Source organism: Xenopus laevis, chromosome 8L (genome assembly GCF_017654675.1).
Source record: "Xenopus laevis strain J_2021 chromosome 8L, Xenopus_laevis_v10.1, whole genome shotgun sequence".
Lineage (NCBI taxonomy): Eukaryota > Metazoa > Chordata > Amphibia > Anura > Pipidae > Xenopus > Xenopus laevis.
In genome coordinates, this window is record NC_054385.1 from 21,703,894 (window position 1) to 21,711,522 (window position 7,629).

Sequence of the window (7,629 nt, forward strand, 5' to 3'; positions counted from 1 at the left end):
CTGGTTTGCTTCCAATAAGGATTAATTATATCTTAGTTTGGATTAAATACAGGTACAAGGTACTGTTTTATTACTACAGAGAAAAAGGAAATCATTTTTTAAAATTTGGATTATTTGGATAAAATTGACTCCATGGTAGGCCAGGGGGGAGGTAGGCCAGGGGGCAGGAGGGAGGGGGCAACACAGGGGAGGCGCCGAAGGGATTTAGTTCTCCCTTAAGGGTAGTACAGTCACAGACATCCAATCACAATGGTTACATTGAACTTTTTCAGATGTTGTTTGAGATTGGATATCTGTGAAATTATATTGGATACTCAATTCCAAATTGTCAAGATTTTTTAATTAATAAATGCCTGTTGTGCATAAACTCTATTAAATAATTGACATGAATTCTGAATCACTTTATATTTTACAGTCAAATTAATATTTTCAATATGTCATGTAAGTATAATAAGGGTTCTCTTCTTTACTGCCTCATGGCAACTAGACAGACTCTGACACAAGCTAAGAACTAAGCTGTTAACCTTGCAAAAAAGACAACAAAGAGCCTCCTGGCACTCTAGGAAATCAACAGGGCCACAGATATGAAAGTAAAAATACATTTTTAATTGAATTTTGTGTCCAGTAAGGTCTATGGAGATGGCTGGACGTTTTTTTTGCTCCCAAGCTGAGGGTCTGGGGTCGGTGCACCTGGACCACTGATTCTAATTGGTTATTTATGTACATTGTTTAATTGTGGGACCTTTATTTTTGATCTAAGAACTAAGCTGGCTGTACATGCCCAGGTTGGGTAGGGCAGTTTCACCAACCATACTGCCCGCTATCTGGGAATATTTGTCAGCTCAGTGTTTGTTTCAATAGACCATCCATCAAGATCATTGTTGAATTTTCTAAAAAAAACATTTAATTTTCTGATGCATATTATCGGTGTGGATGGGGGTATTGGCTGATTTTAAACAAATGGAATGATAGCATTAAGCCATCCATGTGTATGGTCATTCCTATTGTATCTGTCCTTTCATCCCACAGGCCAATTAATCAGATACCCTGATAGGTCATTCACTGCATGGCCACATTTAGCATGTTGCCTATGCCAATACTTGGCATCCCTCTCATCACAATCCCACTGACCTTAATCTGGCTGGAACCCCTACCTTTTAGACTGGTGGCATAAAGGGAGATTAGTTGGCAAGCGTCAAATCTTTGCTACTGTGGGCAACTAATCTCTCCAAAATGCCTTAATGCTGGCAAGAATACAAATCACTGGCTGGATGGAATATGTGTTGCTTTCGTTTTCCAAAGTCGTTCAAAGTTTCCTCATGAGTCAGATTCGGTCATTTATACAGGGCCTTGTATGCATCTACTTACGGAGTCATTAAAACATTTTTGAAGCACTAATACTCAAGTTGTGGTGTGCTACTGTGTACCTTGTACTTTGGATATTGCTGGACCTATGGTGGATGGTCCTTCCACTGCCTAGCACCCGACCCACAGAAAGGGTTTACTCACAGGTAGAAGCTCTTCATACTCAAGTGGATTTATAAAATGAGCCAACACACGGTACTTTCATATAGAGCACCACCATTTTTCTCCCTTGCACTGATATACTGTAGGCTGGGAACATGTGCAGTACAGACATCTCTAAATAAAGTTCTAGTTATGTGGGCCCACCCTGGAGAGAAGAATGTGATCAGAAGCTCTTATTTTCACACACCTGGACAGAGATAACCAATGAAATGAGAAATGTATCCTGTTAAGCTATATTGTTTATTTGCTAAATGGGGGAAATAGATAAAAATTTATAAAACTCTTAACATGGATAACCAAGGCAATGTACCCCAACTGAACTTATAAGGAAGAAGTTGCTGAAGAGAGATTGTTGCACTACTGGTGTTCAGATAGTATCAGGTGGTAACACTTGGGGATTCACTCTTGTGGACAGCTAAACAGAATGTGGCAGTTAGTAAAGATGGAATGTTCTGTGTATAAAATTAGGTAGGACTGACTATTTAAGGGTAAACCTAACTAGGTATAGATTATATATTCCCTTAAAATACAGTACAACCAAAAAACAGATTGCTCTGGTAATACCTAATAAAGTTATTAATTTCTGAATCCAGTATTAACCAAGGGAATGTCAGTGTTTGGTACCAGCAGTAGGCACAAAGGCAGATCAGGTTTTGTGTAGAAAGTGAAATTGTCTGCAAAAGGGAATGTAAATTGCCTGCAGGATTTGGGGTTTGTCAGGATGTCAGCGCTTACAGAGATAAAGTTGGAACGGCTTAGGCAAAAAAGCTTGTTGGTTGTGGTCATGTACCAGGGGGCAGTTATGTGGAATCAAAGGTTGCAGGTATTAGGTATAAACAATGTTAGGTAATCTATATACAGGACTGTTTTTGAAAAGTCCACCATCATTACTTTCTATCAAAGGATATCAGCAACATCCCCTATTGAGGCATTCCATTAGAATTTCTTTACAGCAACCTAAGACCAACATACATTTCCATTGTTTTCTACCTGGTCCTTGTCTTCTGATCTCTGGCAATGCATGGCCTTGGTTTGTGTGTGAGCAGTTCAGGTCTGGACTGGGAGTCAAAATAGGCCCTGGCATTTCAAGTGCACAGAGGCCCAAACAGCCCCCCACCTGCTGAATAAACAGTGACTGCCTATGGGATCTTACTGCAGCTCATCTGGCATTTACCAAAACCCACAGATGCCAGTTCTGGCCTGGAGCAGTTTATGGGTACCAATGGCAAGGAAAAGTGCAGCCTCTCGTTCCCTGAAAGCTTTAGAAAGCCAAAATTACCATAGGCATATGAATAAGGCTGTCCCTGTTAAGCAGCCAGAAATGGATATTTCTTCTATCTTAAACAAAAGGGTTGCTAGACTAATCTCTGCAGTGTGTGTATGTTTTTTGACATTTTAGATGTGATCCTATGCTCAGCCCTGAGTGAGCCAAGTTGATTGCATATACGCTCAGTTTATATGCAATCAATTTATGTTCTGCTTGTGTTTGCTACTTGTCTATGCCTCACTGGATATGAATTAATAGAATAGACTGGCAGGGCTTGATTTACATAGTGGGTGCCCCTAGGCCCGCTGCCGTTCATCGCCCCCCCCATCCCTCCCCTTTATACATGTGCATTTTCATCATTGAGACCAGAAAAATGAAGATTGGCACACATTCCCAGTGTTTCTGAACCAATGTGGGTTTGGTTGGGCAACATACCACCCTTGGCTCGGGCCTTGGTGGCCTTTCCACAAATCTGGGCCTGTAGACTGGGCTGCATTTCTTCTTGTGTTCCCCTGTGGTGGAATGCATGAAAGATCCACGGTTCTTCTCAAACTGCAAATTGTTTTACGTTATCCTCATTTGCCATTGCAACAGATACAACCAGCACAAATGTTTCAGTAGGAGCACTTACCGGACATCACTTGGCTCCAGCGTGCTAAACGTCATAGTTCATATCCAAGTAAGTGCAAAAAACGGAGCACCAAGGAAGCCAGTGTAGATTCCCTGTGTGTATTTCTTTTTACAAATTTAAAGGTGCATTGCAGCGACAAATGGATTTTTAAATAAAGTTATGTTCAATTTTTCTAAATATGTTAAAGGAGACATATTTTATGATGAAAATCCTTTTTGACACATGTGCGTGACTATTGGGCGCTGTGACCGGCCAGTTTTCAATAAATCAACCCAAGTTGCTAGTGAATTGTCCTCTATGCCTGTTAGTGAATTAGTGATGAAGATTATTTAATACCAGTGTAAGTGATTATGAGGGGCTAATCCTTAATGGCTGTATTTAGAAGCTGCCAAGGGAAGAGGTGTCATGTTCAGCCTCTTTGTAATTGAACTCGGACAGAATTCTCGATTCGTTCAGTTACAGTATACGGCACTATTGGGCATGCTGGCTATCATAAAGCTATTTTCCTGTGAATTAAAAATATTGATGTCTGTTATAATAATACATTTGTTCAGTACTGAAACCCCTTATGTTTTAAGATAGACTGACAGATAGTCAGACTGACAGACATAGATTCAGAGAAAGTCACGCACACGCACATATAATATGGATAACCTGCACCCATCAAGACAGGACAATATATATTTATATACAGGTATGGGATCCATTATCTGGAAGCCCGTTATACAGAAACCCTTTGTCCAGAAAGGCCATTTCCCATAGACTCCATTTTATCCAAATAATCTAAATTTCTAAAAATGATTTCCCTTTTCTCTGTAATAATAAAACCGTATTTGTACTTGATTCAAACTAAGATATAATTATGACTTATTGGAAGCAAAATCAGCCTGTTGGGTTTATTTAATATTTACACGATTTTCTAGTAGAGATGAGAATCCAAATTACGGAGAGATCTGTTATCCGGAAAACCCCAGGTGCTGAGCGTTCAGGATAACAGGTCCCATATATACCATAGATAGATAGATAGATAGATAGATAGATAGATAGATAGATAGATAGATAGATAGATAGATAGATGAAGAAGTTTTTAAAGATAATGAATTAGACTAATGGATCTGAACTTTCCCAAGATATTACTTTCACTCCTATAACTGAATTCTCAATCCTTTAGTTATGTGAGCAGAGCAGCATTGACCCATATTTCCTCATTGCCGCACTGGTAGTTTCTTCAAATCTTAAATGATTAAGTGAATGCTGAACATGACACCTCTTAGTTTAACAGCCCAGTAATCCCACTGGGAAATCAGGAGGAGTGTTATTAAGTTACACTTATGTGCACAGACAGAACACATGGCTCTCTTCCAGCAAACTTTATTTTGGGTACTGAAAGAAAAAAAAAAAAAAAAATATATATATATATATATATATATATATTTAAGACAGCGACATTTTGTGCATACTGCTACTAAAAAATGCCTTACCCTTTAAACAAAACAGGGATTGTTTGTCCATATATTGCAATATATTTAAGCTGGCCAACTACGTCAAAGTCATCCCATATCTGGCCAGTCCTATGCTCAATTTTATCTGATTCATTAAGAATTCTATTGCTTCATTATACATTTTACAAAGGGACTTGGTTTTACCTGCAACTTAACTTGCTGCTTTCAAAGTAAACGTCCATACTTGGCTGCCCTTTTATTAGACACCAGTGGGATCACCTGACTATAGCTGGGAAGGGTGGGAGCTACAACATGGAGCTAGTCACTGCTCCTGTATAAACTATAACAAACAAGGGAAAGTTGTGCTCACAACTATTTTTTAAAACCATTAGGCGGGGGTGCAATGAGGCTGTGACCACAAAATACATATAGTCAAATACAAGAGTCCTCTGCACTCAACCCATTATCAATATATTTAAGACAGCGACATTTTGTGCATACTGCTATGTTTTGTTTAAACGGTAAGGCATTTTTTAGTAGCAGTATGCACAAAATGTCGCTGTCTTAAATATATTGATAATGGGTTGAGTGCAGAGGACTCTTGTATTTGACTATATGTATTTTGTGGTCACAGCCTCATTGCACCCCCGCCTAATGGTTTTAAAAAATAGTGGTGAGCACAACTTTCCCTTGTTTATATATATATATATATATCTATATAAAAATACTTGTGGTTTCCGCACTCCACTGAATAAAGCAATATACCCAGGTGCTACTCAAGTACAAAATATCAATAAATTTTCCAAAAGAGAATGAGTGCACACTGGGAGCATTTAATTAGATTATTTTAAAATCATAATTTTATTTAAGTTAATTAAAAACAGGCCGATGTTTCGGTCCACATCTAGGACCTTTTTCAAAACCATGTATGTTTAAAATCAAACCTTTAAATAGACCAAAGAGAAGGAAGGAAGAAGCACTCACCCAATCACGTACACCAGATCAGATTCAGGTGAAATTAAAGAGGAAGCCAATCACCAGCATGTATTATTACCCATGTGACTAGGATAAAGCACTGTGAAACCCTGTGAGGCAGACAGGCACAAAAAGAAAAAATAAATAAAGTACCAGAGTAAATTATAGAAAAAACAGAAACCTGCACATACAGTTTTGTTACAATTTGTAGATGCATGTCACTCAAGCATTATACAATGTATCAAAATATTCACAAATGTTTAAACAAAAAATGATTAAGTAAAAAGCACACAATGTAGCACAATATGGCAAAAAGAATATCTCACCTCTGCTGTAAAAAGCACGTTAAGGGGCAATTTTCATTCAGGCCTAAAGGGGCCAAAGTATTTAGCTTTTTTATCCAAAATACCTCACGCTGGAGTAAAGTATTGGAACGATCACCTCCCCTTCTAGGTGGTGGAATGTGATCAATCCCAATAAATTTAAAAGTGGGCAGTCTATGGCTTTTTTCCAGAAAATGTTTGGCTACCGGTTTTGTAGTTTTCCCATCCCTAAAGGCCGTACTTATTGCGGATCGATGGGCATCCATCCGGAGCCTAAGGGTCAGGTCCGTTTTTCCAACATAGGATAACCCGCACGGACATGTGATAAGATATATCACATGCGTGGTACTGCATGTAATATGATGTCTAATCTCCAACCGTTTACCTGTATGTGGGTGTGAGAATGATTGGCTAGGTGACATGTAGCGGCATGAGGTGCAAGTAGGGCATCTGAAACAGCCCGGTTTGTTACCCAGCCATGTCCGTGGTTTCACGGTATAGCAAAGAACAGGGTCATTTTTAACCAATAAATCCCTCAAATTAGTGCCCCTTTTGTAACATACTATTGGGGGATTTGGGATAGTTCTGCTTAATACCTTATCCGCCTGGATAATATTCCATTGTTTTTTGACAAACCTACCCATGTTCATCGTACCATGATTATACCTAGTACTAAACACCACATTGGGTTGTTCACCCCTAGAGGTAGTCCGGCCCAGGGAGCGATCCCTCGCTATACTCAAGGCATCATTTAACAATTTATCAGAATAGCCCCTGTCTTTAAAACGATTCCACATCTCAATGCATCTTTTGTATTTTTGGACTTTTCTTGAATTTATTTGATAAATACACCAAACTGACATTCCCCAAGAATGGAGGAATATATAGACCGAGCATGTTTTTCCACAGAGTATGCAGAAAATTGGCATATTACAGAGGCAGATGCTGATCGAGTATTATGGCAACAATCACAGAAAGACCTTCCCTGTAAAAGGAATGAGAAGGACATCATGGCGGAATGAGAGAGATTAAAGAGAAAAGAGGTCGATTTGGACTTACATGGCGTGTTCCTGTCGGATTACTATAGATCTCAAGTATTCCACGTGGCTTTCGTATTCATAATGTACCTACCATCGGCAGGTCTAACCCGGATTTTTGTAAAAAATGGATCAGTGTACTGAACCGATGTTCGTTTGATTTGATGATCCTCGTATTGGAGGAAGTGTCGGGTGACCTCACCAATGTGCGCAAAGCTTGCGCTACCTTTGAGGCGGAACATGCGGATCTACTGAAACCAGGTTCATCGTCTGACCTCCTGAGCCGCATCGGGACACAGATTGAGAATTACAAACAGGAGCTCCTTCGGTTCAAACGCGAGAAACTTAGACGGGTCAACGAGGACTACACCACGTTCCGCGTATACCGCTGGCTAACTGGTGAGCGACATCAAGGCCCCTACATCAA